Source organism: Zonotrichia leucophrys, chromosome 2, assembly GCF_028769735.1.
Source record: "Zonotrichia leucophrys gambelii isolate GWCS_2022_RI chromosome 2, RI_Zleu_2.0, whole genome shotgun sequence".
NCBI lineage: Eukaryota > Metazoa > Chordata > Aves > Passeriformes > Passerellidae > Zonotrichia > Zonotrichia leucophrys.
In genome coordinates this window covers 124,729,806-124,756,238 of record NC_088171.1, presented here as the reverse complement: position 1 = coordinate 124,756,238, position 26,433 = coordinate 124,729,806, and the positions used below count along the sequence as shown (strand labels likewise).

Below are 26,433 nucleotides of genomic sequence, written 5' to 3'. Positions count from 1 at the left end.
TAATGGGGAAGGGAGCACTTTGGGTGTTTTGCCACCAGCTGCTCTATTAGTTGCCTCTTGCTGTATTTCACTTTCAAAGGAATGATTTGCAGCACATGAATCCCTCTAGGATGAAGAGAGTTCTGTCCAGTATTTTCTTCTAAGATTCAGTCAGTATGGTGGATTATTACAGAAGAACATCGAGACCTTTAGTCTTTCATATTTATTACCATTGAATTGGGAGTGTGTAAGCAAAGGAACAGTCTGTGGTAGCAGATAACCTTTGGGCAAAGGAAAAAATAGCAGTAAATAGTATAAGAGGCAGCAACAGCTTTTCTAAATCTGCAGGAAACAATCTAATCCTCAGTTAATATAAAGCATGTCTAAAATCACTGGCTTTTTTGAAGTTGGTGTCTTTGTTTCAGAAGTAAGCTGTGCAGCCCCGGGTGGTGGGAATTTACTGGGATGTTGCCACAGAAAGGTTTCTGGAGATACAGGACAGGAACCTTGCCTGTTTGCTCAGGAGCTGTGAACCATATCACATGATGCTGATGTGTACTCTGCAGGAAAGGGAGGAAATTCTGGGAGAAAGCTTTTGTAAGCTTATTCTGATTTATTCTGAAAACCCCATCAGTTAGATACTGCTGTTAATGGTGTGTTATACTGGTCAGTGTTAGGAGCAAGAGGCAAGGCTCTTCCAATAAAGAAATAAATGTCACCATCATTTTTTCCAGGGCTCTACACATCAGTTCTGTGTATTAAAATGGACAAAGACTACAGCACAAGGGGGTGGTTGTGTGCCTACCAGTTGTAATAATTAAGGGCACGCTTAGACCAGTGGGCCAGTATCAGATCTGGGTGTACAAGTGAGTATGACCCACCAGAGTGAAACTGAGGAAATGTCCCAGCACTCCTTGTCTCCCCATCCATTGCATCATGGTTCCTGCAGGAATAGTGCCTGGATGAGGGGTTCCAAGGGAGCCCCCTACACCCCTGATCTGTAGTGACAACAGCACCTCAGTATTTCTGGCAAGTTCGGGGCATTTGTTTACTTAGGTGGGTGTTTTTCTCCTTCCATCACAAGCACTAAAAAGATCCTGCCACCCATCTCATGCAGTTTGCCAGCTGTGTCCCTGTCTTGTCTAGCAGAAGCTAAGGGCCATTTTTTCCCAGCCCTGTGGCAGTCCTTGGAAAGCATTAGCTATGCTGGAGGCACTTCAAGGCTGGGAGGTGTCAGTGCCCTGCTGAGCTGTAGCTGGCTCCCCACAGCTCCTGCTGGCCCTGGGTATGAGAGATTACAGGGCAGGCCAGCCTGGTTTTCCAAGGACAGTCATGGCCCTGTGGCATACCCTTGAGCCATTGACATGTTTAAAGAAGTCAGTTTGAACAAAATCCATAACTCATGTAGAATGGTGTCACGTCCTTAACAGGGACAGAGTGTCACCATTTCATTTTAAAGAACTAGCCTGTAATTGTCTGTTCATTTTATTGCTCTACTGCTTTGTGCTATTGGTGCCAGCAGAGATGAGAAATTAGGTAAAGAAAAAAAATATGTTCTAGCCTGCTTGTCCCTAAAGTGCATGTGTTACTGTGGCTGGATTGCTGCACCCAGTCATGGGCCTGGCTCTGGGGAGGAATATGCTTCTGTGATACAGGCTCTTGTCTAGTTCTGTCAAAAGATGGTCTCTTCTGACCTTCTGCTTTTGACTTATACCTCTTTCCTTTCTACTTCTGCGTTGCTTGTCTTTTCCTAAGCCTTATTCTTGAATGTTTTCCTCATACTTACAGCTCTCCAAAGTGTATTTCTCCCTGCAGCTGCTGTTCCCATCTTAACAATCTGTTGTACATTTTTCTTTTTGTCCCAAAGGACTTCTGTTACTTTCCTGCCATTCACTTGGTGCCCCATTGCTGCCAGTCTCCCATGCAGGCTCCCAGGTCTGTGCTGCTGCCTCCTTAGCCCCGTGTCCTGTCTCTGCCCAGCCAGTGCCAGTCTCCTCTTGTACCAGCTGCATGTTGGATGGCTCTCAGCTCACCCTGTTCTCATCCAAGTTACTCCTGATTTCACTCTCCTTTTTCACCCATTTTTTTCTCCTTGGATTTTGCCTAGATTGACTGGCTCTCACCATCTTTCCTCCTTGCTCCCATGCCCTCTTTCTTCCTGCTTTTCTCCCAGACTCCCCAGCCAAACTTCCTTGCCTGTTCTTACCCATCATCTTGCCAACACCTCTCAATCCCAGTTTTCCCCCTTTTTCCTTACTTTTCTCCAAATTCCTTACTCTTGTTCCTGTTCTCACAGGAGTACATCTATCTCATTTCAGAAGGCAATAAAAAGCATCTCTCTCACATAAAGCTTTTTCCTGGGTCTTGTCAAGTCCTTTCTTCAAAGAGTAGAGATACTTGAGCTTCTCAAAGAAAAAGACCTTTTAACTTGTGAAAAGTGCTTTTCTTTGGCTTTTTTCCCAGAAAAATATGCATTGTTTCAGTGGGGATACCCAAAACTTCATTTAGCATGAAGCCACATTTTTTAACAATTGAAATTTATCAAGAAAGGGGAAATGGCCAACAGCTGTAACAGGCAGCACCACTGCTAGCCGCAGCTCCTCTAGTTATCATCACAAAATCACAGTTTGAGTGTCTTGAAAGTCTTTTTCACAATATATTGGCAAATACAGAGTCTTGGAAAGAGTTCATATGATGCTGCAAATTTTCCAAGGCTCCCAGTAGAGTGAGTTGCCCAAGGAGGAGGCAGCACATGAGCAGTAGCTGCTGCCTGCCTTGCTGCTTTGGAAGTGTGAGAGGGAGTGCCCCTCTTAGGAGCTGGGCATGGTGTGCGAGTCCCTTGGTGCTAGAATTGCATGTCTGTGTGTATCTCCTAATCATCCTTCCTCTAAGACTAGTTCTACAAATGTAAATAAAAAATAAATTAAAAAAAAGACACCTCACAAATTACAGCAGCCTGTATCAGCATAGTCTCACTGTTTTATAGAAGGGCCAGACTAGGATGCTGATATCTGGAAGAGGATTTGTGATATGACAGAAAATACACAGCTGTTGAAATATCTATTAAAAATTCAAATATCTAAACTTGTATAGCAGCTCTACCAACCTTATATTGTTCGAGGTCTGTCTCTGTCTATCATGTGCTTTTTCACAGAAGAGTGAAGACATGATCCCCAGGGAGTTAATAATAATTCTTTCATCCCAGGGAAAAAAGTGAAAGGAAAAATGAGCTACATAAGATTTGCCTGTGACATTTAGAGTCCAAATTGGAGTTTGTCTGAGTAATTTATCTTTGGGTATTTGTAGGAGGGAGTGTAGGAGAATATGAATGAGGGAATCTTAGTTACGTCTGAGCTTTCTGATCATTGAAGGGAATTTGTGGGGGCTCTGTGTGGCTGGAAGGTCTATCTGTGTGATCTCTTCTCCAGCAAATGGAAGATAACATTAGGAGGAGTACTTTAATTATCAAAGCATGGGAATTACTCCAGTTCAGTATCACCCTGAGACACCATTTTCTTTCAGAGTGACAGATGATGTGTTTCTGGGATGTTAGAGAGAGCTCATTTCCTGCTACTGCACTGAACATGTGTACACCACATTTTTGTCTGGCAGTGTTAAACCTGGATGTATAGCTGGTGAGGAAAGAAATAAAAATACAGCATATCCTTGTAGAGAACATAACAAGTACAAAGAAACTGAAGGAAGAGGGTGTGTTTTCACTTTGACTTCTTTCACAATCTGCTTAGATTACTTGAGTTCCTGTGAATTACATGTAAAATATGATTAGACTGACACAAATTGAAATCTTCCTGCACAGTGAGATTATTTCTCAAAGCATGTAGCAATTTCTGTTTCCCTCTGCTGTTAGATTTCTGCTGGCACAGGTGTTTGTGCAACTTCATGTTTCTGTCAAGACTTCTCTTTGCAATGTGGTGTATGTGGACGTGCCAACAGTCCTGCATCCAGACCTCCCTTTAACTTCTAGGAATAGCATTCAGCATATTCTGGTGGGTATCAGCAGTTAACTAACAGAGGCACAGACAGACTTCTGTGAATTGCCTCCAACTTGGGCAAGACTGGAGCGCTGTGTTTATTCTTCAGCCTCTGCTTGCTTCTCAGCTGCTTTTCCCCACAGTTGCATATCACAGAGTCACTTGAAATACAGCTTTGAAATACTGAAATACATTGATGTCCAGTGAGGAGCAGCTGAGGACTTGGGGTTTGTCTAGTTTGGGAGAAAAGGAGGCTGTGGGGCAACCTCGCTGCTCCCTACAGCTTCCTGAGCAGGGGAAGTGGAAAAGGAGTTGTGGTTTCTTCTACCTGGTATTCAGTTGTAGAGGGCATGGGAAATGGTTCAAAGCTGCATCAGGGGAGGATCAGACTAGAAAATAGGAAGCATTTCTTTACCAGGAGGGTGGTCAAAGGCTGGAACAGGCTTCCTAGAGAGGTGGTTGAGATTCTGAATGTCAAACCCCAAGATCCTGTTACAAAGAAGTTAAGCCAGCAGATGGGTTATTCTGCAATATATGATTAAGATGAACGTATTTATTACTTCCAAATTATTTTTGCTGTTTTGATATTTATGAAGCTTTTCCTGAATTAAGTAACTTTTCTATTAATACCTGAATGTGGCTGTGTGTAATTGGCATGTGATAAATACATCTAATAGCGTTTCAGTCTTGAATGTGACTCCTTTTGACATGCTTTCTGACTTTCTTCTGTTTGCTATTCATGTTGGCCACCTGAGACACTTGTTGGGTTTGGGTGGGTTTTTTTGGCATAACATTAATTTTTGTTTCATAGTTGATAGCATTATTATTTTTTCAAATAACCTGATAAATTGGTACAGCACGACTGCAGCAGCAGCAGTCAAAGCACTGATGCTTTCTAATGGTGCACTTTACCTCTGCTCTATTATTGCTGCCCATTTCATTATTTGCGAGTTGATTACAGCTGCATTTCTCAGGGGCTATGAAATATTCAGCAGCCTGGACTAGTCATGGGAGAATTGCAGTCCTTGCAGCTGAACACCTGCCCTCAAAGGCAAAGAAAAACCAAAAAAGTTGTTGTGTTTACAAGTAATGGGGAAAATCCTTCTTTTCTTTAGCTTTCCCACAGCACCGACTCTAGGTATGCGCTAATTAAAAATTGCCACTTTACTTATGCTTGTTATTGGATGGGGGGGAAGAATGAGAATAAATATACAGTATGTATCTGCTGCATTTCTGCCATATTTGCCTGGACACAGCAGAGAAGGAAAACAAATATTGGCATAATTGGTTGCCTGTGTGTCAGTGTGAGGTAGCTGATGTTCAGCGTGGGGTTGGGGAGAAAAAAAAAAAACCTCTCTGTTAGGGGCAAAAATGAACACTACCAGTTTTGTTTTCACACTGTATCTCTCTGGGGGACTTGCCAGCAATGATTGACTGAAATGTGCAATATTTTACCAAGTAGGAAACAGATAAGATTTTTTATAAACAGGATACTTCATCATTAAAGTAAAGAAACAATTGCTTTGACCTTGTCACTGAATGGGTAAGGCCAGCATTGTGATAATTGAGAATGTAGCTAAGCAACAGTTCTCCAGGAGCATGCACTGCTTTATTTTTAGTTGAGTACACTAGTGCAGTGGGGGGATGTGGGACACACACACATGGGTATGAATGAGCAAAACAACTGGGTAATTATTGCTGAAAAGGAAAAAAAATCTTTCTGCATAAAATTTGAGTTGTAATGTTTTCTTATACCGATTTTAATTTGGATTTACGTCAAAAGAAAGTAATTGAATCAATATATCCTTCTGTGGTCTGAACAAGCAGATAGCCTGACAGTATCTCTCATTTCTTAAACTGCTTTAGTAACTTGAGTCTCCTCTGAAAATTAATGTTGTAGAAGAAATGGCATATTCCTTCAGAGGTAGTCTATTTTGTATCTGTTGCCCCTTACTTTGGTGTTAATTATATTTTCTAATCGTACCGGTTACTATTTCAGAGCTTAATTTATTTATTGCTTTAATTTTGGTTTAAACCAGTCTTAAATACTCTAGTGAGCTAGCCCCCTCCAAAATAAACAGTATAAGATCCTTTAAATCTGAAATTAATGTCCAGGGGGAACATTTAACATTCCTCTAGCTAAGTCAATTTACAAACCAAGTTAGTTAATTTTTCATGTAAGCAATGGGGAAAAAACAAAGTGCAAAGTTAGTAATTTTTGTTATGTAGGCATTGCAGGACAAATTGCCACCATATGGCCCCTCTGTTATCCCATAAACAAAAGTATGTGCTCCAAGGCTGGTGCCGAGGGAAAATTTGCAGCCTCTTTACTTTTTTCTGCTTCTGGTAAATCTCTCATCACTGGCCTGGATGCTTTTTCTTTAGATACTAAACCAGTACAATTGCTAAATAACAGTGAGTTTCTACATATCATACCCAAGCAGTTAGAGAAATCTCTCTGAAGATATTGTCACTGCATAAGTATAAACCAGCCTAATTTCACATATGGGAGCCTTTAATTCTGATTTGTTCTATGAAATTTGTATTATTGGCAACATTGCATATGTGAGAGAATAAAAATGTCACCCCAATTTTATCAGATCTTTAAAAGCCAAAAGATAGTTTACAGATAAAAATAATAAAAAGGAATTTAAAGATTGTGTTAGTTACTCTTGGGTATTTTTTGTATAGTAGGAAAACCTTTTCATAAAGTGCTTTTCTCTGTATGTGATTTTAAACTTGATGAATCAGAGAATGTAATTTATATTTTCATATTCTTAAAGTGTGTCACAATTGAATTTAGACTTGTGAATTTTTTTTTTTTTCTGCCTAGGAGGAATCATTTGTCAATACTGTATCTCACTTGAACATCAAGCCCTACAGAGCCTACAAGGTAATTGTTTATACAACTGCTTTCTGTTTCCTGTGGTGGTCAGCTTGGCTTTAACTCATTTTCTGAAGACTCCTGTAATTTATGAAGGTGCCAGTGCTAAGCCATTAAAGTGTTTAGCAGCAGTGTTACAAGTAGCTTTTTCAGAAACTGATGCTTACAGCTTCACCATCCATGGTGAGCTGGGTGAGATTGCCAGTGTGTGTGCATAAAACAAAGATGTGCTACATTTTCAAAATGCACTTCTTGTATTTGTGTCTTAAGAGGGAGCCGTGCCAGTCCCAGCTGAAAGGTAAAATCTGCTGAATGTGGATTTGTGTGTGGTCATTCAGAAAGTTGTTTCTCACCCCTCAGCATCCCAACCTTTCAGCTGGTTTTCTTCCTGGGGCTGTGTGAGGCATCCCGTGTCCTGCAGTGCTGACACAGGCTCTCCTGCCTAGGAAGGTGGCTTTGGCCAGTGTAAATGGCTTGGTCAAGCAAAGCCATGACCATCTCATGGAAATCACAGTCCTGGCTCTCTTTGCCAAGCTGATAAAAGCTGTTTCTGCTGTTGCAGTTGTGGGAGATGCTGCAGCTCTATACATCAACCTGCTCATCTCAAAGCCCATTTAGAAGCACAGCTAATGAGCTCTCCATGGGTGTGGGCAGCAACTGAACCAAATAGACTGCTGGGGTTCATATTTCATGATCAACTTACAAAGCTCTCCCCTCTGCTGGGTGCAGAAAAGGATATTGTGGTTAGGGAGTTGGGGTGCAGTCTGCAGAGCTGGTACCTCCTCATGGAGACCAACAAGATCCAGCCTTCAGCCGGTGCTGCTTGCCCTCATTTACTGGAGGAACGATGAGATTTGAGCAATACCACATTTATGTCGGGTTGCCTCTTAAATAATGTCTCCCAGCACTTGGCAAAAGATTAAGTTCAAGGACTGGGGTTAATTTTAATTCCAAGTGTCCCAGCTTTTGCTGGGTGGCTGTTACCAGTAAGTGAAATGGTACCAGACTGGACTGCACTTGATTGTGTGTAATGCACACAATTTGTGGCTGAGTTGAGAAATACTGGGAAGATTTCAAGTCTCTTTCTTAATGCAGTAAGAGCCTTGAAACTTTCTGAGGAATCAGTGCTTTGCTACTGCACACCAAGCAGGTGGTCTTCACTTACTGCATATTGATAGCATTGCAAACAAAATCTTTCCGGGTAACCCCACAGTGCTAACTGACCTGCTGCATGTTCCTAGTTTTTCCTGAAGGAAAGGTGGATTATTCAGACAAGCTTAACTTTTTTAACCCTAGACAGGTTTAATTTTTCCTTTCCAAAATGGAGTGCACTTCTCTGGTAATATATTTGGCTACCACAACTTCTCTGACCAGGTGCCTCCTGAGCTACAGTGACTGGTTGTGTGAGTTTGTGTGAATACTCTGAGTCCCTCTTTGTCTCCTTTTGTTCTCTCTATGTAGGACAGGCCTGCTTTTTGAGCTCATGAGAGAGGCATAAATAAATACAACATAAATATGGTTCATAAAATTATTGCTTCTTGGGAATAGTTGTCTTTAAAAGGAATATAGAAATCCATGAGCTTGTACAGATACCGCAGAGATAAAATTAATGTAAAATCAATTTATTACCACTCATGCTTCTAGTGTCTTACCTTGTGGAAGCTAGAGGTCTATGACAGTTGCCTTTAAATCTGTCAAAGATTAAGCATTTTGCTTCTGAACTCTCATTTTCTGATGGAAGAGAGAAATTTTCTGTGAAAGATACTCAGATCAGGAAATGAAACACATCTGAAAACTGAGGGTTTTCTCTCTCTTCTCTGTTTGTTATTGCAAATTCTGTTTGCAATAAAAATGTGTTGATGACTGAAGCATGTCTGATGGACCTGCATAATCTGGACTCTTGCAGAGGAAATCAGAACTTGTGAACAGATATTATCATGCCATGTAATCCTCCATCAGCATTAGACAGCAACACAGTGCCATCTGAGGGCAACTGTAGGTCCAGAGCACTGTCATTTCAGTTAAAAGCTGGGAACCTTAGAGCTGAGGGAAAAAAAAAGTTTTATTTGGGTTCTAGGATCTTTCATAAATCCGGGTGTGCCACTCTGATGCATAGTGCAGCCCAGGAGCACTATGTTTGGCTGTGAGCGAGGCTGGAAGGTGACACAGGATCCTCTGTCAACCAGCTGTGTGGTGGTGAAACAGTGTCAATCTTTAGCCTGGCAGATTTTGGGCTGTGTAGAAAAACCAAATGACCCCTCCATGGGTCACTTGATGGGTGTGGTTTGGAGCACCTTCAGATGGAGGTGGAGAGGGCAGGTGTGAGAGGTGATAAAGGAGATGGCTGAACCAAGGACTTGTTCAGACAGGCAGGAACCACATCTGCAGGCACTGCACGCACACACAGCTCTGGTGTTTCACTGAGAGGTTCCTCCCTGAGGTTCCTGTGGCTTTCAAAGGCAGCATTGAGAGGTTATAGCCAATGTCAGTTTTAGGAAGCTTAATTATTCATTTAAATAGCATCAAAAGGATAAGGATGTGTGAGTTGAGTGGTCATGAGTCAAGTGTCCAAGGCCAGGTGGTCCTGTCTCCTGGGGGCTGGCAGATATATGTGTTGTACAGTCATTTTTTAGAAGCACAGGAGTGGCTTCTAACACAGATACACTGTGTTGGAGGGGTGAGGGATGTGTGAGGGGTGAAGAGCAGGGTGGGGTCTCTTGGCTAGGTCTCTACAGCAGGACAGCAGAACTGTTGGCAGTCATCCCCTCATCCCCTGTGGCTTAGGTCTTGCAAAGAACGTGCAGGACTGGTTTGTGGTGGCTGTGATTGGTCATCACACTGCTCTGCCTGTGTTCAGTGTCTCTGCTCTGGCCTGTCTGGCCTGGTGTTGGCCTGGCAGAGGTGCAAGGCCAGTGGCTGAAGGACAATGCGTGAGCCAGGTGCCAGCTGGGGAGGGCTTGGTGGCATGGGAGCACTGCCATGGCCCTCACCAGAAAGGCAGTGAGAAGGGATGGAGGGCTGCTTCCATCAGAGCGACTTTGCACAGGACACGTGGTTTGGTGCTTACAGCTGACAGCTTGCCTGTGGTGGAAATTACTGTTCTGCTTTCAGTTTCCTTTTTGGCTGTTTTGCACCAAGCACCCAGGGACTGGGGTTTGTAGTATTTGGAATCAACAGGGATCCATACAAACATCAGCCTCAGGCTTTTTCTTTTTGCCTGTGTGGGTTTTGAGGAGTGGGTGTGGGGCTTTTTTGTTTGTTAATGGGCTTTTTTTAGATTGAATTTGTTGGGGGGCTTTTGTTTGCTCCTTTTTGGTTTGTTTGTTCTTAGAAGTTCCCCGTTGTCTTTATCATTTCACTTTCTTTGAGTTGGCAGAAGCATTTTCTATCAGCATTGATGTTAATGGGCTCCACCATGTTGGCTGCTGTGAGCCTCAGGATACCCCTGCCACAATCACTGGTAGCTTCTGCATGTCTGCAGGTTTCTTTGGCTGAGATGTCAGGTTTTCCCTCTGCTTCCTTTAGGCTGCCTTTCCAGATGGCTGGCTCTCCTGCAGGAGTGAGCAGCCCCAGGCAAGGGCACTCATCTGCAGCTCCTCAGCCTGAAAGGGTCATAAATACATGAAATTTGTGCTTTTCATTACACTGAGCGTAGCAGGAGGAGCTGCCTTGTCAGCAAGCTCCCATGGGGAGGATCTGCACTAAAAGGTTTGCATAACAGCAGGGGAGTGAAAAAACCCCCTTGGAGAGCAATGTCCATGAGCTGAATGTTGGTGACTTGGAGTCAGGGATCTCAGAGGTCATCCATGGGTCTGCCTGCGGCTCGCTAGCTTGTCTTTGCCTCTCTGGTTTTGCTGTTTGTCTGGCCATGCTGCTGAACCTGGGCGCCTGTGGCTCTCATGAGGGCTCCTCCTAGGAGCACTGGCAGCTTGCCCCTTGTCCCAAAGTAACCTATCCATCTCCTTGTTTTCCGGCATGAGATCTGTTTTCAAGGAGCACGGTGGGAAGGCAGCATTTTTGAGGAGGTGAGTCTGGGTGGGACTTCAGCCCCCTGGCCATCAGTGAGCTGGGAGGGGAGAGATGTGCTGTCCCCTCAGCAGGGGCTGTGCTGCTGCTGCCTGGCACTGCCCAAGCTTTCCTGGTGAGGAAGGGCACGTGGGAGGAAGGAAGGAGCGTAGGAGTCAAGCTTGGCCACCTTCACTAAGGGTTCTGTCTCTGTGGGAGAGCAGTGGGCAGCAGTTCCTACAGTGCTGCTTCCTGCGTGGTGCAGTTCAAATAACCAACCCTTCTCGGGCATAATGCAAAGGAATTTCAGAGCTGCCCCATCACAGGAGTTAAGCCTGTTTATTTAGGCAGGTCCTGTAAAAGTGGAGGGATTCAAATATTCCTGTGGCAGGTTGGCATCTGGGCGTGGTGGGGGACTGAACTGCACTGACTGCAAAAATAGGCTTGTGTTGCAGGAATGACTAAGACCATTACAGAGCTGCATGAATGATTAAGTTACCCTGCTTTTGTTTCACTTTTGATCCCAGGTCCCCTGGAAAGAAAAATAAAAAGGTGATTTTGGAAGATGTTTTTAGAATAACAAACAAGTCAGTTGTAACAACAGCCTTACTACACTACAGATGTGCACCAGCACCACTCCAAGAGGAAGAGAATAAAAAAATCACTTGCTAACATTTTTCTGTAGCGTGAATATTTGACATTTGTAGACAAATAATCACCAAATACTTTGCAATCAGAACATTTATTCACAGTTCAGGAGAACAGCATTATTAATCTTCAAATAGCATACAGAGTGATATAGTAGTAGTGCTTTCTTAATAGCTTTCTTTTAAGCTCAATGTAGAAGGAATTTGTTTTGTTATTAAAATTACTCCACATATTTGAGACAGACTTCAGCTGAACAACTGCCTAATATGTGCTAGACACATATTGATTTTTTTTGTCTTAGCCCAACGTTTCCCCTGGGCATCATATTATTTATTCATAAAGCAGAAATGATGTCTGACAGGCAGTTAGAGGGGTGTAGAGCTGTAGGCCAGAAACAATGTGAAAAGCTTTGCAAGGACCCCAAGAAATCAATGTGCTGATGCTAAAGAGCAGCCTTTTAATTCTGAGCACACATTCTTGCAATCATTTAGTGTGGAGCAGGAAATTTAAATAACAAATAGTTACTATTAAAACTGCAGGCCTAAATTTTCATTCATCTTTATTCCAATTATCCGAGCCAAGGTGGAAGCAGGCACTGAAGGCAGCTAGCCAAACCCAGCCACCTCTTAGCCATAACACAGGCTTGCTGCTCTGGCCCTGATTTGCACATTTGTATGGAAATTTCTGCTGGAAGGAAGATATTTCTATCAATAAAGATTTAGAACCCAAACATTGTTCAGAGAGCCAAGACATTCCTAAAATGTGCATGATTCATCACCACTTACTCTGATTGAGTGTTAGACTGATGTCTGTACAGCAGAGTAAAATAATAAATAGCTGGTATTTTTAGAATGCAATTTGAAATATTTTGATGAGTTAGTCATTGTGATAGACCTGTTTGAAAAAAAAAATCAGGCCAAATGAGATTCGTTCTGGTTTTGTTCATTCAAAACTAGATCACAGCATACTATCAAGCAGTATTTGCTGGTGGAAGTTATATTTCCAATAATGTTTTTTCTACTGAAAAAAAAAATCAAACTATCAGGTAATCTTAGGAAAATGTTAATCTGACCTTATGCTTCTTTCAATAAGATAAATAACTACTGAAGTATTAGATTTGAAATGCAATGAACATCTAAACATCTGGTCCAATCAGGCCACTATGGAATTTGTTTCTTGTTCTTTAAAGCACAGATAATGCAGTCAAAAAATAGCATGTCTTCATGTAATTAAATATTTCATCTTGATGTATAAGCACAAGGGAGCTGAACTAAATTTGTTCTGGCATTTCTTGACTTTCTAGGATTTGACTTTGAACCTTTTTCTTCTTTGATATATATTGAATAGGGAATTTCAAAATTTGCTTTGCATTTTTTGAGGAGGGAGGGGAAATGTAAGAAAATAATTCATTTCTACTCTATAGACATGAAAATTATTGTCTTTCTTGTGGTTAATAAGAAGGTTGTGTTACTTACAGTGAAACCAAGACACATATTAACCTTGTGAAGCTAAGAAGTTCACATGCACTCCTTAAACTGGCCTGCAGAACATCTTATAGTTGTTTTCCCTGAGGAAGGCTTTGACCTCTTCAATCATGAAGAATCACAATAAATCCAATTTTAAATCATTCAACTATGACAGCATAATCTGAGTCCATCCACAACAAGTAAGACTGACTGAAACATGCACACTTTTGTATTTTTTCCCTGGGAAATGGTATGGTTTTGGCAAGAAGGGAAAAGCAGTATCTGATAGGAAATCAAATGTATGAACTTTCACACGTAGTGACATATGATGGCATTGGGAAAGCATTGCAGTGTTTGACTCTGCCTGTCTCTCGTGGATTTGAAAACCTCATTGCAGTTGACTCAATCTGAAGAAAGTGTAGCAAAGCCAGCGTTTTTCTGGGCTATTTTACACATTGCAATGGGCATATTTTTAATGCTTGCTCTCTGATGAGGACATGAAGTCATAAGAATACCTAATTTCCCCAAAATGGATGCATTTTTATTTGCTCTTGCCTGTACTTTTGAATTCTGCCAATAACTTGCAAGACTTCCTGTGTATTTACAAGTAGGTTTCAAATAACAAATTTACAGCATAGCATTAGAGGTGACAACGTTGTGTAGTGACTTTTAAATGTCACTTTTCCAAACTGGTAAACTACAGCTGTAATAATAATTCTTTTCATCTATTTGGATAGCTGATAGCCAGTCAGTTAATGAGGTTTGTTCATCAAAAGCTCATCTGAATTTCTCTGCCTCTCTGAAGTCTTTTCTTGATTTTGTCCGGTCCTTATTGTTGTCAGGAACGTAACTCCTGGCTTTTGACAGCAGGGGAGTACCCACCCCAGATAAGGCATTAAATGAATGAATACACACATTTTCTGCTTCACCAGCCTGGAGAGCTCTTCAGGACACTCAGGCAGAGGATTTGTGCACCAGAGCTGTTTGCCCAAGATCCAGCAGGGAAGTGGCTGCTCTTAGGACATGGTTCTTTAAGGTGTTTTGCAGGCTTATTTTATTGCATGGTGACTTGTGTCATGTAAAAACCTTACAGGATGCAGTAGTCTGAGTGTAAGGACCCAGTTGTGGGGTGGAACAGTTTCAGGCTTACACACACACACTGAGTTCCTCTCTGAGCAGCTGTGTGTCTGTGTGAGCAGAGCATCTCCCTTGAGTTAGTGGGAATGTCCTCCCTGTGTCCAGCAGAGCCTGGAAAGCACTGCTGGTCTCCCTGAGCCAGGCTCTGCTTGGTGGAATCCTTCACAAAGGGTGAATGACTGGGCTGGACCCAGCATTGGTGTTAGCAGGGTGCTGGGACCCCAACTGGTGTGCTTTTCCAATCCATTTGTGACAGTGACAGTGATACATAGTGAGCTGCTATCTTACCTCCTGGCTTTTTTTCTGGTGCTGATTGCTAATTTTTAAAGGACACTGTGAAGAGCACTAAGCAAAATAATCAGAGATATTCCACGTTTTTAACAGGCCTTTTGTTGTTAAGGTTTGCATGAATACAGTGCAGCACAGCAGAAAGGATTTTCTTAACTTTGTGATACCATTGCGTTCCTAAAATTGCTTTCTTCTGAGGCTTTGCTGGAACCTTTGATGAAAGGTAGTTCAGCTGTAAACCACTGTTTAAAAGGCCTTGTATGGGAAGATGATGTCTGCTGCCATTTTCTATCTTTTACCTTTGTGTTTCAGTAATTTACCTAATGTGACAATAATTTACCAAATGTCAACATATCTCTGGTACAGCACCTAGCCTTACCAAACAAAGAGGTGTTTTCAGAGGCATGCTAAGAGGATGGCAAACACCAGTCCATCTCATGGATAAAAGGCTGCACTTCTGTTGAGAGTACCATCTGCTGAGAGGCAAATGTGTTTAAAGACCAAGGTTTGTTGCTGAGCTCAAATGGGACCCTTGGCCACTGCTCTTTCAACTTGGGAAGTGGCTGAGCTAAGGAGGTGACAGAAAAAGTCCTACCTTCAATATTTTCTAACAGAATTAAATAGCAAGTACAATTGCAAATCAGTTTATAAAAGACCAAATTAATTATAGAATGTGGAATTTTCCAGCTATTACATACAGATATTTTAGGAGTCATTAGAAGACAGTAACTCCTTGTAACAACCAACATAGTTAATGATGTCCTGATCTTAAGAAATGAACCATGAAAGTTGTTGAATAAGGTGTTCTTTTTCCTCCAGAGGTGTGTGTGACTGAGGCATGTTTGGGAGCCAGCCCTAGGGATGCCTGTGGCCATGGAGCAATGCCATCCTTCAGTCCAGCATGGTCCACATATAGCTTATGTAACTTTTACCTTGTTCAAACCTGCTGTTAAAAGAAATTTGTTTTCTTGTGAATGTTTCTGTAATGTTCATATGTTTCTCTGATAGTAATGGCAGAAAGAAGCAGTCTGATTTCATATCCAAAGCTCTTCTGGCCACACAATCCCCCAGTTCATTTGCAATATCAGCTTTGTCACTGACCTGCTGTGTATTCAAAACAGCATCTGCAGGCTTTATTCACTGCTGCACTGAAGTTAAGGATGAGCTGTGGACAGACATCAACACACTTAACCTCATTTTCTCCTTTTAAATCCCTTCTTAAGAGTCTCTTCTTCCATAATCCCTGAAAAAAAAAAAAAAGAGAGAGAAAGAAGTAGGTTAGTGAGGTGTTATAGCCACTGCCTCTTGTTTTGACTGATGTGGTCTCTTTGTTTTCTCCTACTTCCTTGTCAACAATCCCTATCCTCTTACTGAACCTTTTGTTTTAATGTTTAAATGTAGCTTTCCAGGCAAGAATTATCTTTTTTTATTCTCACTGAGCACAGCTCTCAGTGTGCTTCTACCCTGCCTGGGACTGCAGGATGAGGTCTCCAGCACAAGGGTCACCAAGCTGATGAGGGAGATGAAGCACCTTTCCTGGGAGGAGACGCTGAGAGAATTGGGATTATTCAGCCTGTAAAAGAGAAGGCTTCAAGGTGACTTCATTGTGGCCTTCCAGTACCTTAAGGGAGCCTGCAAAAATTGTGATGAGGGATTTTCTTTACAAGAGCATGTAGCGGCAGGACAAAGGGGAATGGCTGCAACCTGGAAAAGAGTAGGTTTAGATTAGATATCAAGAAAAAATTCTTTATTGTGAGGGTGAGACACTGAAACAGATTGCCTAGAGAAATTGTGGATGCCCTATCCCTGGAAGTGTCCAAGGCGGTTTTGGATGGGGCTCTGAGCAGCCTGGTGGAGTGAAAGTTGTCCCTGCCCATGACAGAGGGTTGGAACTAGATAATCTTTAAGGTCCCTTCCAATCCAGGCCATTCTATCATTCCATGATTCCATGTGACCGTAACACAATGAAGAGAATGTAACTGTGATGGCTCAGTGCTTCACAACTGTCACAAACTTTTTAATAGCACCATGTGTGGAAAACAAATATCACATGGTGATAAAAGGTGAAAAAAGAGGCGTATGTCCTTAATAAGGAATGTTCTTAAAGATTTCTAATAATTATGAAATATCTAAGCTGAAATACAAATCTCTTTTTTAGCAACAGAAGGGCTTGTGGCATTCCTTGGTATTTCAGATCTCTTGGAGCTTCCATGTACAGATGTATGTTCAGCACTGCTGCACATCAGGAGCTTGGGAAATGGAGGTTTGAGTATGAATGGGACTTAGTGTTTTCCCAGGCATCCATAGGAGCTCTTTGCCAGAACCTATACTGCAGGTTTAATCCTCACACTTTCCCAGGTCTCCTGTGGTGATGACTTTTTGCCTTACAGATTATGGAAGAAAGGGAGCACAATCCTATGGGCTGGCAATACTCAGAAAATTAGTAATACAGAGCCTTCCCCTGCACAGCTGTGTAGACCAGCAGCTTTCCTGTGAGGGCAGGGTGTGTGCCTGGGCTCTGAGGCAGCAGTGCAGGCATCAGGAGCTGTGTTTTCAGGGCAGTGTGGGCTTTGCCATATTCAGGCACGTGTTTGGCAGAGTCATGGGCTCTGTGTATTATCCCACCTCTTGGGAGAGCATCAGCCTGTACAGATTTTGGTGGTTTTGCCCTGGAATCACAAAAAGTTCTTCCTCACCTGCAACATTTACAGAGGATTTTACACCAGTGATATTGAAATATAAGTAGAAATATGTAAATAAATGACTTTTTTTTTACATAAAAAACCTTACTGCGGTTACTACTCGGTAATTTTCTTAAACATTTAGTTACACTTTTGTATCTTTTTTTTATTTCAATAAGGGTTATGTTAATTGAAATATTATATTTAGTCAGCAAGTATTTATTGAGGTTATAATAGCCTTCCTGTAGCCTTCCTGTGTACTCTGTGGTGTGCTGTTAAAAGCATTTGCTTCCTTTTATTGAAATGTAAGACCTACACACAATACATGCCAGTGTAGGGTAGGATAAAGTTTTAGCTGCCGTTTGGGATAATATTGTAATTGCCATTGAATCAATTTTTTTTAATGCCTCTGTTAGTAAATCTGGGACTTGTGCTTCTATATACAGGACTCCCTTCCTGAAATCATCCTAAATCTCAATATGTGGCTTTTTTTATGTATATACAAGCATCATGATACAAGTACACTCAGGAGAAACTAGATTTCCTTCCCAGTGGTGTAAATCCTCTTTGTGATATCTCTGAGTGAGGTTTTATTCACTCTCAGTGAAGCAGGTACTGTTGAAAGCTTGTGTCTTTGGCATGGAGAATATCTCCATTTTTCATGACAGACCAGAGGAATGCATCCATGGTGAGTGTCTTGGTTTGAAAGGACAGGTGTCTGCTAAGGAAGGCAAGAGCCTTCCTTGAAATGGAAAATACAAACCCCCTCTCTCCAAATTTGTCCGGTTATCTCGGCTGTTTGAGGGGCCTGGAAAGGCCCGAGGTGGCCTTGGGGCAGCCCGCGTATCGAAGGACGAGAAGAGGCTTCAGTTCTTCTTTCGGTTTTTATATTTATTAATTGTTTATCTAAAAGATGTTCTTTCAGCCGAACAGAGATCTGCTCAGCAGTCAGCCATGAGCACACTGTCTGCCCTCCCGGGCAGCCACGTATCTTTATACCCATTGTTACGTGTACAATATTTATCATTTTTCCCCAATACCATTTATTCTTATAACTCGGTGCACTCTCAGTAATAACCAATCCAAAAATGCCACCGTGGCCAAAGAAGATGGAGGAGAAGAGGAAGAAGAAGAAGGACAGGACACACCCCAATTCCTCCATCTTACTCCTCTAAACCCCCCTGTACATAAATCCTAAACCCTGTGTCTCACCCTCTAATTAACTAATCCCTTCACCATTCACCCCGGTGAAGCCCTCATCCTTGTCGTCTCCTGTGCAGGATCAAAGTCCAGCCACCAGACACTTCTGGCAACATTCCAGGACTCCCGAGCCCCCCAAGGTGGTCTCGGTGGCTCAGCACCTCAGGACTGAGATCCAACACAAATTATTATAATTTTTATATTAAGGGGCTCTGAGGCAAAGATATGGGAATAGGAATAACAGTTCTTTATTAAGAAAATTAAAAATACAAATGCAATAGTACAAAAAAAGAAGACAAATCACAGTCAGAGTATGACCTGACACCCTGTCCCTGTGGGTCAGTGTGTTGGCAGTAGTCCCATTAAATGGTGGCTGCAGCCCTCCTGCAGTGTCAGGTGTGGTTCTGTTGCAGCAGCGATCCTGTAGAAGGGGGCAGTTCTCCTCTGAAGGTCCAGGGGTGGTGTAGATGGGTCTGGTCTTCCTCTGGGAATCCAGTGGAGGAGACAGCTGCTCCTCTGGGAATCCAGTGGGAAAAGGCTGCTGTGGTGTTCCAATTCTCAGATTATATCCAGGTAGGAATGCTTGGCTCCTCCCCCTGGGCAGAGCATCTCACAGTGGGATGATGCAGTTTCATCAGTCCTGCAGTGACTCAATGGCCTGTTCACAGAAGAGTTCTCCCCAGAAGGGAGGATTGGTTGTGGAAGAGATAAAATAAACTGCCCCATTAGCAGAAGATGACTGCCCCACCTCTAACTGATGGGAAATAGAATACACACCCCCAGCCACACCTTTCAACCTAAGACAGTGAGTTGTCACATTTGATGATGGTGGATTGATGTTGCTGGCTAATGCTGCCAGAAAAGCTGGTGAATGGGAGGAGTGCATGAACATTATTTTTCTGTCTTTATGGGGTGTTTGTCAGTATGTGCACCCATACTGCATTTCTAATTGATGCTTGAACAAGCATGGAATGGGCTATCTATGATGCTTTGTACAGGTGTGAAAGGGGCTGTAGAATGAAAAGTTAACGTACACAAAGCTCAGTCTTTAAAAATGGATTAAATAATACATTTCTTCCTTTTGAGGAAGAAATAAAATTGATCTGGAAATGGAAATAATTTCAACTCACAAAATAAGAAGAGGTCAAGCTTTGCCAAACTGAATTAAAACATATTTAAAAGGAAGATCTCGAAAATGCAACAAATTTCATTTATTTTTGTTTCTCTGGAGAGTCGGAATTGGGCATCCATGTTCAGGGTTGAAGAGGAGTTCAGTACCTGTGGGGCTCCAGCTGCAGAGGCTCACTTCCCTGCAGACACTGTCAGCAGGGCTGCCCATCACGATGGCACTTTCTGTAGTGCTCACACTGGGCACTGTCTGCCCTGCTCAGAGCCTCTGTTCCATTTAAGCAAACATCAAGTCACAGCAGCTTGGGTCAGCAGTGATTTGACCCCTCAGTTATGTTCAGTGCTGTGACTGAAGCCTACTGTATTCTCTTTGAGGTATTTTATACATGGCATCATTGCCACTTGGGAATCTAGAGTGACTGTTGTTTATCAGTTTAATCAGTTAAATATCCACATGATATTTACCTAGAGCTTCTAAATAAAGTATTGAGCACTCTGTCTCTGCCTTGGTACCACCAGGAATGGGTGTGGGCTTAGCTTTCACCTTACCTCTGCATGTTCTTATATCTGCGTATTAAGAGACTATCTTGTCTGAAGCCATCAAAACCTTTTAACTTTCTAACTGTATGACCCTCCATTGAACAGAGAAAGTTGCAAGCATCCATTGTATGTAAACTTTCTTCAGAGCTAACAATGGACGTTTTTCAGAGCTACTGAAGCTGTAGTCTGCAACTTGCTTTGAGCTAACAGAAAAAGAGAATAGTAAGAAGCAGACCTATCAATATGCCATTGCTGTATTTCTGTTGAGAGGCCTTGTGAGTATGCCTTTGCAAATAATTGCCTTGAAGCTTTTAATGTTCTTGCACTGCAAGAAGCTAAGCAACATTGTCAGTGCTTATTCACAGTACATACTCCTGCAGTCCACAACAGGCAGAAATCCCCCTCAAATTAAGTGGGCTTTTTGCCCAATACAGTCTGTCATTCTAACTGAATTAGCAAGAACAGACTTAACTATAAATTATTTTTTACTCTGGGCGTGTTCTGTAATAATTACTCTCCACTAGTAAATACTGCACTGTATCAGGGAGATACAAAAGCTTTTAATTTTTTTAATTCAGCAACTGCCTTTAACTTCAGAGCTGGTTGTGTTGGAAGAGGAGTTAAGTTTGTTTTTATGGTGAGAAAGATCACTTCAAAAACAAACCCTGAGGGTATAATTAGGACACTGCTTTATGAAATTACTACCTTATAATATGTGAAATTTGAAGTTCTTCCCCACTGAACACCTGCTGCTTTAGAGATTGGGGTGGCCAGGTCTAGGAAGGCTAGGTTTGTGGTGTTTTTTAATGCTTTTTGTTTTCCAGGTATGCGTTGGTATTGAGAAGAGGCTGATTCATGCTAGACTTCATTTTCAGTATGGATTTAATTCCTCCTGGAATCAGAGTAGTGGAACGTGCTGCATGGCAGCTGGCACAACAACGTTTTTAATCAAATAATAGATTCCAGCTGGTGGGGAGTCACCTGAGTTCTCAAGCAGACATGACTTAATGCAGATCTTCCTTATTTCTGTAATAAAATGCATTACCTTTGCATATGAAATAAGTGGAAGAGGAGAAGTGAAGGAAAGCAGGTTTGTAGGTTTGCTAGAAACAAAACTAGCCATTATAACCTCGTAAGTTGACTTCAGCAAGGGACTGTATGAGGTTCTGAGGTCAGAGTGGCAAATTAACTTGGACTCTTCTCACATACCATGAAATGATTTCTGGTTTGCAGGTGAGCTTCCAACTGCAAGGGTCATTTCCTGAGCTCTGTCCTTGAATATTGCATTTTGTGCTCTTTAGCCACCTACTATTGTCACTGTCATGAGGAATCATCCTCACATCAGTTTTCAGCCTCTTCCCTCTGCTTACCTGGCCAGGTTACACCGCAATGGTGTGAACAGTCAACCCCAGCAGCTGAGTTGGGGGTCTTTCTGGTGTCACTGAACTGAATATTGTTTCAGACAGACATTTTCCTCTGCTCTCTCGAGAAGGGTAAAGATTTTGATAGAATTCAGATAATGAGGATCTTATCGATAAGTGGAACTGAAACTGTAATTGTGCTGCAAAGCCGGGTGTAATGGTACTGGAAAGGTCAGTGCATGCTGGAAAATGTCAACAGATGCTGCATTTTCAATGATTTTTCTTGTTAGCTTCTATCCCACTATCTCAGCTCGGTGGTTAGCCAGGACAAGCAACTCATTCTTCACTTGATGCTTACTGGGTCTTAGTTCATGCTATTGAAAGAAAAGTCAAAATCCCCATACATTGGCTAGGGCTTTTTCTGCTGGTTTTGTCCCTGACTGAAAGCTGAGAGTGATCCATGCTGGCTAGTTGGCTTTCCATTATTTCACTGTTGGGTGTTCTGCAGCACCCACCAGACTCAGCAGGTCTCAGGGAGAGCAGCTGTCCTGCTGTCCTGTCCCCAGCTGAGAAGTGTGAACCTTTGAGGAGCTGGTAACTCCCATCCCATCAGCTGGAGCTGCAGAGATTTGATACTTCACGCAGTCCAGCCTGGAAGCAAACTGAGTATGAGGAGACTGTTTCTAAGATGAGTGATGCCCATTCCCTCAGAGCCTCCCCGAGGTCACTTGGTTCAGTCAGGAGCTGCTGTGTGATAGCAAGATCAAAGCCTTTGGAAGCAATCAGACCTTTTAGTGACATTTGCTGAAAATGTGCTACAAAATAAGTTTTCCCTTTAAAAAAAATAAAGGGAAAACTTTATTTTTTTACTTCATTTGTGTGGTCAGAATTTCATCCTTCCTATGGAAGAAGAATGCTAAGAGGTGTTTTTATGTAGATGTCTGCAATTAACATAAATCTACTAATCCAGGCTAGCAAGAGAGAATATCGACTCCAGTGTTTTTACACTTCCTTCTGACAAGTCTGAAAAGTGATGAGAGGAAAACAAGGCCAAATTGATCTCATAATTTCAGTTGTCTTGAAAATAAAAGAAAATATTCACATAACTTCAATTTATTGCCTGTATTATTTCCATGATGTTTCTGTAGTTACTGTCTGTTGGTGACAAAATTACAATATATTTTAGAGACCTTTTGTGGTACATTTTGGTTTTGTCTGTCTCATTCCTCATGTAGCTTATTGATGCCATAAAAAACCGTAAAATCATAAAAATGTTTCTGAATGTGGAAAATGCACAGAAAAAACAAAAATAATCAGTGTATGGCAGATACTAATCACAGTTTGGAGAAGATATTTAGGTAAGTTTTTTAATTCAATGTTTTGAAAAGTTCATATGAAGTTTCTGTTGTGCCCTGATAGTTCAGGGGATGCACTGGAAGTCTGGTTGTCTGTGCTGTGACCAGTCAAACCCCACAGTTTATTTTGGTGCAGTGAGACAGCTGAAATTTGCAGGGTTGGGGTTTTTTTTCATACAAAAGCAAAACTGGACCTTTTGGAAACATTAACAAAACAATATGGAGAGAAACTCTTGCCAGAGCAGCCAAGTGTATTTTGGCAAGGCACTTTCCTGTAGCAACAGGAACCCAGCCTCAGGTCTCTTGTCTGACACATCCTGGGCAAATGCTGTTTAATGCAGACTGTCAGTGGCTTTTGGTCAGGAGCCTGCATCTCCCTGTTCTCTCTGTTCATCTGGAAATCTTAACCCACATCTGGGAAATATTTCTACATCAGCTTTCTTAGGAAGTGACATAGTAATCAAGTCACCTTCAGTTTTAAACAGTATTTGATAAATTTGGAATCAGCTTTTAAACGAAGCAGTGTGAGCAGTGGTTGTGTTCACATTTTCAGAAGGACCGTACGAGTTAACAGGCTTTACATTTTCTAGGGTGTGTGCTGATGCACACCACACAGTTGAGGTTGTGATGACCAAGATAGAGGTACTAGTTTGCTCTCAGCCTTTTTGTCAGCAGTGGACTGGTTTTCATTTGGATGTGTTGAGTTCCATGTGCAAAGATTGGTGTGACGTTTGTCGGTTTTAATGAAGTAGGGTCAGATTCATGAGATGTATTTAAGTGAAAACTGGTAAATGGAGGTTATCAGATTGCATATTGGCCATGTAGATTAAGAAAGCAGCTATTTCAGAAGTAATCAGCCTGTTTATGAAATGAACTAATAATATTGAATTAATTGTTTTATTCTTACAAATAGTATTTGTGCTTGTGGATGATAATTGCATGAGAAGACCTCTGTACTTTGCACAGGCAGAGTTATGTTTTTGTTGAGGTGTTTGTTGTATTCATGCCAAAAACAACCAGAAAACCTCATTAGGTTCTGATCCTTCAAACGTGCCTGCGCTTAACACAACTGCTCAAATGATGCTGCTTTGGCAGATTTGATTTCCATACTTTGATCATGAAATAGCTCATGTAAGGTGGTGGTGGTGGTGGGGAATTTATCCAGCAGAAGTGTTGATCTGAATAAACAGTTGTTAATGAGTACACGTTGCACCCTTCCCTGGAGGCAGAAAACCATGTTTCTGCTGAGTTGATGAGGAAAATTAATTTGCTTACTAAAGATACTTACTGTCCTGAGATTCAGTTTGCTGCTGCTCTCTCAGCCCAAGCTCAGACATCAGAGTGGCTGTTTCTGTTCTTTGCTGGGCAGAGATTTCTCTGGTGTTCAGGCATTTACTCCTGCCTGCCGTGTGTCAGCTGCACCACCTTTGCTCAGTTCCCTGGGCTGGGCTGGGGGTAGCACAAAGACATTTATAAAGGTAAACAAGGGTATTGTTTGAACGTCTTTACAAACAACAGAAGATAATTTGTTTGCCCACTGGAAGGGGAATGTTTACTATTTAGCAAGGAAGGAAAAGTACTATCCCTTCAGGCTTTACAGAGTAGAAAAAATTACTGCAGCTTAAAGCTGACTGGAGCCCCTGAACCTCTAATGTTAGATACCAGCAAGTTCTCAGCTGAGATTTTGGGATATCAAAGAAAAACCTGGGAGTCTAGGAGGGAATGAGCTCAGGTAAGACTAAGAGAGGGATGTGGGAATAACTAAAAAGCCACATAAAATGCATAAATGAAGCGTGGGGAAAGAGGATCAACAAGGAGGTAACAGAGGTAGATTTCTGTGGTTGCTGCTTGGAAGAGTGGCAGACATTCCACCTGACAGCATTTCATATAGATTTTGCACGGCCAAAATTTCACTTATAATTATAATTAGATATTTGAATTTCTTTACTACTCCTGTGTGAAGTTGTTCCTGCATTGTTTTTCATGTATTTTCTCAAAGGAGAAAAACATTTGCAGGCTCCCCAAATATTCTGAGAAGAAAAGCCAGCTATTTATTTAAGCTGGCTCTCAATACACAGAAAGTTGCCTCCAGAAGAAAATGCTAATATTTGGCTTTGGACTTTCCTGGGAACACAAATAAACTGTTGTTTATTTTTTATCTTTGGAGGTTTTGTAGGTGTTTTTATTTCTTCCTTGTTCTTTTAAGTCTTTCTACTTATCTAGCATCTTGCATAACTTTGATATTTATCTTTGCAGTACAGTAATTTACATGAAGATATGCAGGATTTTGAGGGGTTTTTTACCGGTAGACAGAATAGGAGGCTAAAAATCATCTGTTTTCCATTCAGTATCTATTTTGCAGTACATGTTGAAAGAGACATATGCTGCTGCATGTCTGATGAGGCTAATTCTGTCTTTGCCTTGGTGGAGTTGTTCACACTGCACTTGCATTCTGATGCATTGAATGAGAAATTCAGTGTTTAGGTTCACAGTGGGCTCTCAGGATGTTGCTTTGTTAGAGCACTGACTTGGCTCAAAGCTCTGCAAAACTCACCCAGTCTCTCAGGTCCCTTCCCAGCCTTCTGCTGCCACTGTGTTCTCTTTCCTGAGGCCATCCAAGGGAAGCTAGGGGGTGGCTGAAGGCTTCAGGAGGCTCCAGCATGGCTTTGGGCAAGGCCTTGCTGTGAAATTAAAATCGAGTCGTGGTAAAGTGACAAGTTCTCTTGTAGGCAAGACTATCATATCACTCCGTGCATCAGAGACTCATGAAACTAAAACACCTGTAAAGGTGAGAGGTTTTGAGTGGGAAGTTCTTCCTTGGCTCCAGAGCATTTACAGATTATCAAAGTCAGGGATATTGCTGAGGGTGGACCATCAAACCACATGGTCATTCGACTCCCTGCATCTGAGCCTCAGTGACTGGCATTGAAGGATTTCCTTTTAATGGGCATGTTAAACATGGGACAAATTCAATTTTAGCATTGTCATTTAAAGTAATTTCTGATACAGATGATTTGCTGGCAAATGAGACATTAGGTCTGCCATAATTTGGGGCTCATCCAAGTTTCTGTTCCTTTAAATGCAAGTGATCTAAGTGATGGCTCAGCTGTGCACAGTGCTCTTCAGAACTTCAATGCAGATGAGCTGTTCTGACCATGATGATGAGTGCAGTAGCTAAAACTCCTATGCAGTAATAACAGAATATGCCTGCCATCACCTCCTTAAAAAAAACCCTGAAATCCCAGCGTGGTTGGCTGTTACTTTCATCCACTGCAAGTGGAAACTGCTTAAAACAGGCACACATCTCAGAGTTTCCCATGGGCATTTTTAATGCAGAATAGAGTACTGAATATCTGAAAAAACACCAAAAATTTATTTGAAAGAATAATGAAAAATTCACAAAAAAAATCTAAGTTGTTATCAAACAACTAAGGCTTGAATAAACCCTGCTATAGTGAGGCATATAATATTTTATACAGTAATCACAGTAAATAAAATATTCTGACAAAATTTTCCAGTTCACTGTGGGCTGGTATGTTAACAAAGATACTCACCCCAGCTTTACTAAAATAGGGATAGTAAAATTCTTGTAGAACCTAAATGTGTTGTGCAGGTAGAGTAGAAATGTCTATCACGAGACTACACTGCACTTAGGTTCATGATGACCTGTCTTTTCTCTTTACTTTGATTTTCCCCTGACTTGTAGCTACTGAAGTCCCCAAGGATTACAGGGGCAGAATGCCTAAAAGTGCTCTTTAATGCTTGACAG

At 41.8% G+C, this 26,433-nt stretch overlaps 1 protein-coding gene across 4 annotated transcripts in view; it reads left to right on the top strand.

The window, feature by feature from the left end:
* PAG1 (phosphoprotein membrane anchor with glycosphingolipid microdomains 1) overlaps positions 1-26,433 on the top strand; it is a 103,905-nt gene that overhangs the window by 17,128 nt on the left and 60,344 nt on the right. For all 4 annotated transcript variants that reach the window (XM_064706270.1, XM_064706269.1, XM_064706272.1 and 1 more), the window contains one exon: positions 6,805-6,864. The gene's annotated coding sequence lies outside the window, so the exon portion shown is untranslated. The remainder of the gene's footprint in view (positions 1-6,804; positions 6,865-26,433) is intronic.